Genomic DNA, 10,143 nt, shown 5'->3' with positions numbered 1-10,143 from the left:
ATGATGGATGGATAGTTTATCAAGATATTCTGATATTTTTGAGTTAATTCGAGAAACGGTAACTCGTTAAATAAACTTTTCCCGTGGTGCCCCAGATTACTACTTAATTAATTGTTACACGATTAATTTAATTGCGTAATAATTGAACGTGGTATGTAATTATTTGGTGAATAGCCGTCATCACATTAAAGATAGCAACGTCACAACAAAATCTACACACAATACTTCATAATGACAAAGCAAAAACAGGTTTATACATTTTAGCAAATGTATAAAACAATTTAAACTGAAATATCACATTTACATAAGTATTCAGTCCCTTTACTCAGTACTTTGTTGAAGCACTTTTGGCAGCGATTACAGCTCGAGTCTTCTTGAGTATGACGCTACAAGCTTGGCACACCTGTATTTGGGAAATTTCTCCCATTGTTCTCTGCAGATCCTCTCATGCCATTTTGCTTTTTTGGTTAGAGCCAGTTTGCGCTGTTCTGTGAAGGAAGTTGTACACAGCGTTGTACGAGGTCTTCAGTTTCTTGGCAATTTCTCACATGGAATAGCCTTCATTTCTCAGAACAAGACTAGACTGAAGAGTTTCAGAAGAAAGTTATTTGTTTCTGGCCATTTTGAGCCTGTAATCGAACCCACAAATGCTGATGCTCCAAATACTCAACTAGTCTAAAGAAGGCCAGTTTTATTGCTTCTTTAATCAGAACAACAGTTTTCAGCTGTGCTAACATAATTGCAAAAGGGTTTTCTAATGATCAATTAGCCTTTTAAAATGATAAACTTGGATTAGCTAACACAACGTGCCATTGGAACACAGGAGTGATGGTTCCTGATAATGGGCCTCTGTACGCCTATGTAGATATTACATTAAAAATTCTGCCGTTTCCAGCTACAACAGTCATTTACATCATGAACAATGTCTACACTATATTTCTGATATTTTAATGGACAAAAAATTAGCTTTTCTTTCAAAAACAAAGACATTTCTAAGAGACCCCAAACTTTTGAACTGTAGCGTAGTGTTACGCACGCCTCTGAGAAGAGGGAACGCAACTCCCTGCTACAACTCAACTCTCTGAAGTGCAAGAGGTATGGACTGTAGGTGCGAGTAAGGATGACACAAAAGCAGAATTTACCGTTTACTAGAATTTATTTTCTTACACGGTAATATGGGGAAAAGGGGCTGGACGGAACCAAAGCAAAGAAAGTAAATATCAAAGTTCCCCCTCTCCTATCTAACCTGCCTACCCACTTAACTTACCTAACTTAGCACCGTCTGGTGCCCTAACCAAAATACAGGGGGTGGTCCGCCCAGGTCTTACCTAGTGTGCCTAGACAGTAAATATACTACGGGTATATGTATGCCCGCGGGCCTCTTGCCTAAGCACTCCCAAAGTGCCTTCTCCTTCCCCCCTGGGAACAAACGAAACAGAGTAATAATTACGATTTCACAAACCTCAAACACAGGACATAGAAACACTGCTACCAACAACAACAGTACATACCACACTTTCTGATACACAACCCACACTATATCACAATCTAATTTTTCTCTCTCTCAACCTCCAAATCTCTACTCCTTATCTCATCTCTCTCCTCTATCTTCTCTCAATTTTTTCACTCTTGGGCAGAACACTGGCTTTTATCTTCAGGTGGCAATGGTGATTAGAGTCAGCTGCTTCTTGACGAGGGGGGCGGGGTCAGCTCCAATCACCAATTAGCCTGGGGTTGACCAATCAGCTGGTTGGGGAGTACTTCAGGAAGCCATCTCCTGAAACACACACTCAAATACAAAACAGAACACAGAAACTGGGGAACGTAACACGCCCACCACAAAAATTGCAAACGTACAGTTTGTAATAACAAAAACCAACACTTCCCCAGTTAGTAAACCCGTGATAGAGCGTCAGCAACCACATTCGCTGAGCCCTACACATAGGCTATCTGTACATTATATCCTTGTACAATCAGAGCCCACCGCATAAGGCGGCGGTTCTGATTGTACATTTGCTTTAAGAACACTAAAGGATTATGGTCCGTGAAGACCATTACAGGCAAGGCACTGGATCCCACATATACCTCAAAGAACTGTAAGGCTAGCAATAAAGCTAGCGTCTCTTGTTCAATTGTGGAGTACCTTGACTGACACGAGTTGAACTTACGGGAGAAGAAACTGACGGGCCGATCCACTCCGTCTTCATCTTCCTGTAAGAGAACCGCACCCACCCCCACTATACTAGCGTCAACCTCCAACTTAAAAGGTTTGTCAAAGTTGGGGGCGGAAAGCACTGGGGCACTACAAAGTAGCGCTTTAGCGGACTCAAACGCATGGTTACAGTCCTTGGACCACCTAAATGGTACCTTGGGACTAAGCAGAGATGAAAGGGGAGCTACTACCGTCGAGAAATTCTTACAGAATGTACGATAGTACCCTACCATCCCTAGGAATCTGCGCAACTGGCGTCGAGTCGTGGGAGTAGGAAAAGCAACAATTGCCTCCACCTTGCCAGTTACTGGGCGCACTTGACCTCGTCCCACTTGTTTCCCTAAGTAAGTCACCGTAGCCTTCCCAAACTCACACTTGGCCAAATTGAGGGTTAAAGAAGCATTCTCCAACCGCTGAAACACACTTTTCAAAGTGGAGAGATGATCAGACCAAGTAGACGAATGTATCACCACATCATCAAGGTATGCAGTACAATTTGGCACATCTGCAAACACAATGTTAACTAGACGCTGAAAAGTAGCAGGTGCATTACACATGCCAAAGGGCACCACAGTGTATTGTACAAAGTTATCAGGCGTAACAAAAGCCGATATGTCAGAAGCTCTAGAGGTCAGAGGCACCTGCCAATAACCTTTTAACAAATCTAACTTACTAACGTAAGCAGCAGAGCCAATTCTATCAATGCAGTCATCTAATCGAGGTAGAGGAAAAGAATCAGACTTTGTAACTGCATTTACTCTACGATAGTCCGTGCATAAGCGGGACGTACCGTCAGGCTTAGGAACAAGAATACATGGGGAACTCCAGGAGCTGTTACTGGGTTTTGCCATGTCATTCTGTAATAAATAAGCTACCTCACTTTTCATTACCTCCCTTTTCTCTGTATTAACCCGGTACGGATGCTGACGTATAGGAGCAGCATTCCCTACATCCACGTCATGTTCCAAGATGGACGTGCGACTTGGAACGTCCTGAAACACACTGAGAAAACTGTTTATCAATAGGATAAGGTCCTTAGTTTGATCGTTATCCAAATGTTCCATTTGAGAGGGTAACTTCTTCAGCATCTCTGAATTACATAGGCGTTCACACTGCTGTAACGTATGGCGTAACTCCAACCCATCCTCCTTATCCTGCTCTAGGTCCCAGCCAGGCTTCAGCACCACCGCAGCCACACTGGAGACGGCGGGCTGGACCGGCTTACTTGAGGAGCTGTCTGGAGAGTCACGTACATAATATTCTTTTAGCATGTTAACATGACACACACGGGAAGAACGCCTTCGATCTGGGGTCTTTATCACATAGTTTGTGTCACTGAGTTTCTTTTCCACCAGATATGGTCCAGAAAAACGTGCTGACAGAGACGAGCCAGGAATTGGCAACAAAACTAAAACTTGATCTCCTGGTGCAAAAGAACGACCAACAGCCTTTTTGTCATAATGCACCTTCATGCGTTTTTGCGAAGAGGAAAGAGACTTTTGGGCCAACGCACATGCGGCGTGCAGTCTCTCCCGCATCTTACTGACATAATCCAACACATTTTTAGGGGCGCTACTGGGTGTAGGAGATAAGATATGCTCCTTCAACACTTTCAGCGGACCCCTTGGGGTATGTCCAAACACAAGGTCAGCAGGGCTGAACCCTAAGGACTCTTGTATCGTTTCCCTAATAGCAAATAGGACAAAGGGCACCCCCTCATCCCAATCGGTACTGGTATCCATACAATACTTGCGTAGCATTGCCTTCAGCGTCTGATGCCAGCGTTCGAGAGCCCCTTGACTCTCTGGATGATACGGACTTGAGACCTGATGGGAAATACACAATGTCTTTAACACATTTGAAAACATTTTAGACATAAAGTTGGATCCCTGATCAGTTTGGATTACTTTAGGGAGTCCAAACGTAGAGAAGAACTTCACCAGTGCCTTCACCACAGTCTTAGCCGTAATAGTACGGAGAGGAATAGCCTCTGGGTATCGAGTAGCACTGCACATTATTGTTAGTAGGAACTGGTTACCTGACCTGCTTTTCGGCAATGGACCTACACAATCAACTATCACTCTTTCAAACGGTTCCCCCACCACAGGAATCGGGTAGAGCGGTGCTCTAGGAACTGTTTGATTCGCTTTCCCAGTGAGTTGACATACGTGACATGTTTTACAAAATTGGACCACGTCAGACTTCAAACCTGGCCAGAAAAAAATGACGAAGGACCCGGTTATAAGTCTTTGTGATCCCCAAATGTCCAGACCACGCCTGGTCATGGGCGAGTGACAGCACCTGCTGTCGGAACGGTGTAGGAGCAACCACTTGACACACTTCACTCCAGTCATTAACGATGTCATGAGCTGCCCATTTACGCATCAAAACTCCTGCTTCCATAAAGTAGGCAGTCTCTCTAGTTTTAGCTTCTTCAATGGAAATTACCGAAGCAAAACACTTACGAAGACTGGTGTCTCCTTTTTGACATTCAATCACCTTCTCAGGGGTGACAGACAAAAGAATGTCATGTAATTGGGGTGCGATTTCGCAGTCCCCTTCCTTAGTTTTTACAGGAGTAAAAACTGTCGGACTTGCAGAAGGAATACTCGGTGCATTGTCTTCTACTTCAATATTCTCAAAAATGGAACTAGCCAAATCCACCACATCTCCAAGCTTGCGAGATTGTGCCCTCGTTAACACACAAGCAGGAAAAACATGTGGAAATGCTTGAACCAATTTCTCATCTGCAATTTTGATTTCTGGGTTGTCTACTACCTCTAACACAGGAGTAACGTTACCACCAGCAATATCATTCCCTAATAGCAATGTGACTCCTTTTACTGGCAGTGTAGACACTACACCAACACGGAAACGTCCTGATACCAAGTCTGACACTAAGTGGACCCAGTGTAATGGTACAGGTACGGGAGTTGATACAGGTACTGGTACAGGTACTGTTTTTGTCTCTATCCCCTGTAATATAACATGCGAGTCACAATACGTTTCAGGAGACCAGGGTAAAGCATCAGTAATAATTACTGACTGCGCCGCCCCGGTGTCTCGTAAGATTTTAATTGGCTTTTGATCAGCTTGTTCTCCAGTTAAGGAAACACAACCGGCAGAAATAAACGGAGCATAAACAGGATCCGGTTTCTCAAATGCTGAATCAATACCTCGGACCAACGGACGAGCCAAAGACTTGACTAAACCCAAACTTTTCCTTTTTGGGGACAGTGACTGGGACTGTTTCTGTTTATTTTTCAAAACTGGGCAGTCCGCAATCACGTGACCCTTTTGGTGACAGTAAAAACATTCACGGCTCTCATGAAAAGGCTTGTCAGAGGAAAAACGACCTGAATGAGGCACTGATGACGTAATCAGTCTACCTTCAAAACGAGGTGCACCAAAGACAGTCTTGTGTGTCAAAGCGTACTCATCTGCCAACACTGCTGCCTGGGCCAATGTCACCACTTTCTGTTCATTTAAATGAACTACAATTCTATCAGGGAGGTTGCTTTTAAAATCCTCCAACAGCATCAACTCCCGAATATCAGCAAAGGTGTTAGCTTTGCTGGCTGAACACCATCGATTAAACAGAGACTCTTTGTCCCTAGCAAACTCAACAAAAGTACGGTGAGAGGGTTTCTTGTGGTTCCTGAAGCGCTGTCTATAAGCTTCAGGCACCAACTCATAAGCCCGCAACACGGTAGTTTTAACTGTATCATAGTGTAAACTGTCTTCCAGGGAGAGAGCAGCTACTACTTCCTGGGCTTTCCCAGACAATTTACATTGCAAAAGGAGTGGCCAAACCTCGAGTGGCCAATGCAGCGCAGCGGCCACACGCTCAAATGCAGAGAAATAGGAATCAACTTCCGACTCTCGGAATGGAGGGACTAAAGCGATATTTTTACTTACATCAAAGTGGGCTTGATGATGAGCAGCTTTTGGAGTCGTACCGGAGCCAGCATCTAGCTCTAGCTGTCGAATCCTCACCTCCTTGTCGGCTTCTATTTTCCTAATTTCAAGGTCAAAATGCATTTGTCTCTCTTTATCTTTTTGCTCCATTTCTAACCGGGCCAGCCTCACCTTCAGCCTAGCGGTCCCGTCTGAACGACCTGAAGCAGAAGATAAAGGATCGAATCGAGGCAATGTAAAGGGGGTACGAGCAACCCCTTCCTCTGCCCTGTCCTCCGACTTGGCATCGGAAAGTCTACCCGTCTCCTCTCCTTTCAATGAGAGAATTCTTTCTCTTACTAATCCCTCCCTGACTAGCACCAAAAGCTCAGCCTTTAGGGCTTTCTCAGGGATAACAAATCCATAATGGTCAGCTATAGCTATAAGGTCTACTTTTCGAAACCTCACCAAACAATCAATAGAGGGCGCATCAATGAACTTGGAGATGGCTGAGGCAGCCATCTTGTACACAGCAATTTACTGAACACACAAACTAAACAAGTCATCCAAACTCACAACCTACCATCACACCTCAATCACTAACCACAGAGAGCTCAGTGCAGCAGGGTCCGGTGGGTTTAATGGAATCCCGGATGAGCCCCCATTATGTTACGCACGCCTCTGAGAAGAGGGAACGCAACTCCCTGCTACAACTCAACTCTCTGAAGTGCAAGAGGTATGGACTGTAGGTGCGAGTAAGGATGACACAAAAGCAGAATTTACCGTTTACTAGAATTTATTTTCTTACACGGTAATATGGGGAAAAGGGGCTGGACGGAACCAAAGCAAAGAAAGTAAATATCAAAGTTCCCCCTCTCCTATCTAACCTGCCTACCCACTTAACTTACCTAACTTAGCACCGTCTGGTGCCCTAACCAAAATACAGGGGGTGGTCCGCCCAGGTCTTACCTAGTGTGCCTAGACAGTAAATATACTACGGGTATATGTATGCCCGCGGGCCTCTTGCCTAAGCACTCCCAAAGTGCCTTCTCCTTCCCCCCTGGGAACAAACGAAACAGAGTAATAATTACGATTTCACAAACACTCAAACACAGGACATAGAAAAACTGCTACCAACAACAACAGTACATACCACACTTTCTGATACACAACCCACACTATATCACAATCTAATTTTTCTCTCTCAATCTCCAAATCTCTACTCCTTATCTCATCTCTCTCCTCTCTCTACTCAAATCTCTTGGGGCAGAACACTGGCTTTTATCTTCAGGTGGCAATGGTGATTAGAGTCAGCTGCTTCTTGACGAGGGGGGCGGGGTCAGCTCCAATCACCAATTAGCCTGGGGTTGACCAATCAGCTGGTTGGGGAGTACTTCAGGAAGCCATCTCCTTAAACACACACTCAAATACAAAACAGAACACAGAAACTGGGGAACGTAACACGTAGGTAGTTCTGTCCTTGAGCTGTTCTTGTCTATTGATGTTCTGTATTATGTTTCATGTTTTGTGTGGACCCCCAGGAAGAGTAGCTTCTGCTTTTGCAACAGCTAATGGGGATCCTAATAAAATACCAAACTTGTCTGCCAGGCTGCTCCTAATCTGCAACTTTTTGGGACTATAATCCTGCAGGGAGAAAGCTATCTACTTAGGCATAATAAAACACGTGTTTTTCCAATCCCGAGTATCAACTGACAATGTACGTGTACGATTACGAGTATAGCAAGGTTGTCACACCCCTAACAACACAGTAGATTAATCTGATACGTAGGCTAATCGGGGGAAAACGTATTTCTGTTTATAATTAAAACATTTTTGCGTGTGAAAACTTATTTCAGGTTTCACACGCAACAACTGTAGTTTAGACATTTTAATTCAAATTAGGGTTATGTAGTCAGTTCAGTCAGTCAGCGATTCCTACTTTCCTGTAACGTTCTGAAACAGCAATGGACTATCCCTGTCTGTGTGTGTCTCTACTTTGTGTAGTCGTTAGCGATGATGCTAATGACGATGTCTCCTGGTAAGAGATGGAAAGGCTATCCTAAAAAACCTTCTCAAAATGAAAATGTAAACTACAAAGTACCCTATGCTACCTGGCAGAAAGATATCATGGTTATTTGCATCAATTCAATGGTAATTTGTTTTGCAAACTCTGTAATCACATGAGCGCTACAGAAACATTGCTAACCAAACAACCGTCTCCTGCTGGTGCACACTGGGTAACTACACACAACAATAATAAGACGTGTGTCCTATAGAACATCAAATGTTAAAAATAAATAATAAAGTTTGAGAGCGAAAATCCTAAAAACAATTAAAATAAAATCTGAAAAAACTAAAAGGAGAAAATATTTTTGGGGAAAAAAACTGAACGGAATCAGGCAAAACATTCAATGGATTTCATAGTTCCCCTATGTATGCTATTGCTCAGTTAACTTGAGCCAGTGGGGCCCTCTTCCCACCGATCCTTCTCGAGCCCAGAGAGGACTTTGTCCAAATACACTGCTCAAAAAAATAAAGGGAACACTTAAACAACACAATGTAACTCCAAGTCAATCACACTTCTGTGAAATCAAACTGTCCACTTAGGAAGCAACACTGATTGACAATAAATTTCACATGCTGTTGTGCAAATGGAATAGACAAAAGGTGGAAATTATAGGCAATTAGCAAGACACCCCCAAAAAAGGAGTGATTCTGCAGGTGGTGACCACAGACCACTTCTCAGTTCCTACTTCCTGGCTGATGTTTTGGTCACTTTTGAATGCTGGCGGTGCTCTCACTCTAGTGGTAGCATGAGACGGAGTCTACAACCCACACAAGTGGCTCAGGTAGTGCAGCTCATCCAGGATGGCACATCAATGCGAGCTGTGGCAAAAAGGTTTGCTGTGTCTGTCAGCGTAGTGTCCAGAGCATGGAGGCGCTACCAGGAGACAGGCCAGTACATCAGGAGACGTGGAGGAGACCGTAGGAGGGCAACAACCCAGCAGCAGGACCGCTACCTCCGCCTTTGTGCAAGGAGGGGCACTGCCAGAGCCCTGCAAAATGACCTCCAGCAGGCCACAAATGTGCATGTGTCAGCATATGGTCTCACAAGGGGTCTGAGGATCTCATCTCGGTACCTATTGGCAGTCAGGCTACCTCTGGCGAGCACATGGAGGGCTGTGCGGCCCAACAAAGAAATGCCTCCCCACACCATGACTGACCCATCGCCAAACCGGTCATGCTGGAGGATGTTGCAGGCAGCAGAACGTTCTCCACGGCGTCTCCAGACTCTGTCACGTCTGCCAAATGTGCTCATGTGCTCAGTGTGAACCTGCTTTCATCTGTGAAGAGCACAGGGCGCCAGTGGCGAATTTGCCAATCTTGGAGTTTTCTGGGAAATGTCAAACGTCCTGCACGGTGTTAGGCTGTAAGCACAACCCCCACCTGTGGACGTCGGGCCCTCATACCACCCTCATGGAGTCTGTTTCTGACCGTTTGAGCAGACACATGCACATTTGTGGCCTGCTGGAGGTCATTTTGCAGGGCGCTGGCAGTGCACCTCCTTGCACAAAGGCGGAGGTAGCGGTCCTGTTGCTGGGTTGTTGCCCTCCTACGGCCTCCTCCACGTCTCCTTATGTACTGGCCTGTCTCCTGGTAGCGCCTCCATGCTCTGGACACTACGCTGACAGACACAGCAAACCTTTTTACCACAGCTCGCATTGATGTGCCATCCTGGATGAACTGCACTACCTGAGCCACTTGTGTGGGTTGTAGACTCCGTCTCATGCGACCACTAGAGTGAGAGCACCGCCAGCATTCAAAAGTGACCAAAACATCAGCCAGGAAGCATAGGAACTGAGAAGTGGTCTGTGGTCACCACCTGCAGAATCACTCCTTTTTTTGGGGTGTCTTGCTAATTGCCTATAATTTCCACCTTTTGTCTATTCCATTTGCACAACAGCATGTGAAATTTATTGTCAATCAGTGTTGCTTCCTAAGTGGACATTTTGATTTCACAGAAGTGTGATTGA

This window comes from Salvelinus fontinalis, chromosome 25 (genome assembly GCF_029448725.1).
Source record: "Salvelinus fontinalis isolate EN_2023a chromosome 25, ASM2944872v1, whole genome shotgun sequence".
Taxonomy (NCBI): Eukaryota; Metazoa; Chordata; class Actinopteri; order Salmoniformes; family Salmonidae; genus Salvelinus; species Salvelinus fontinalis.
This window is presented reverse-complemented; position numbering follows the sequence as displayed.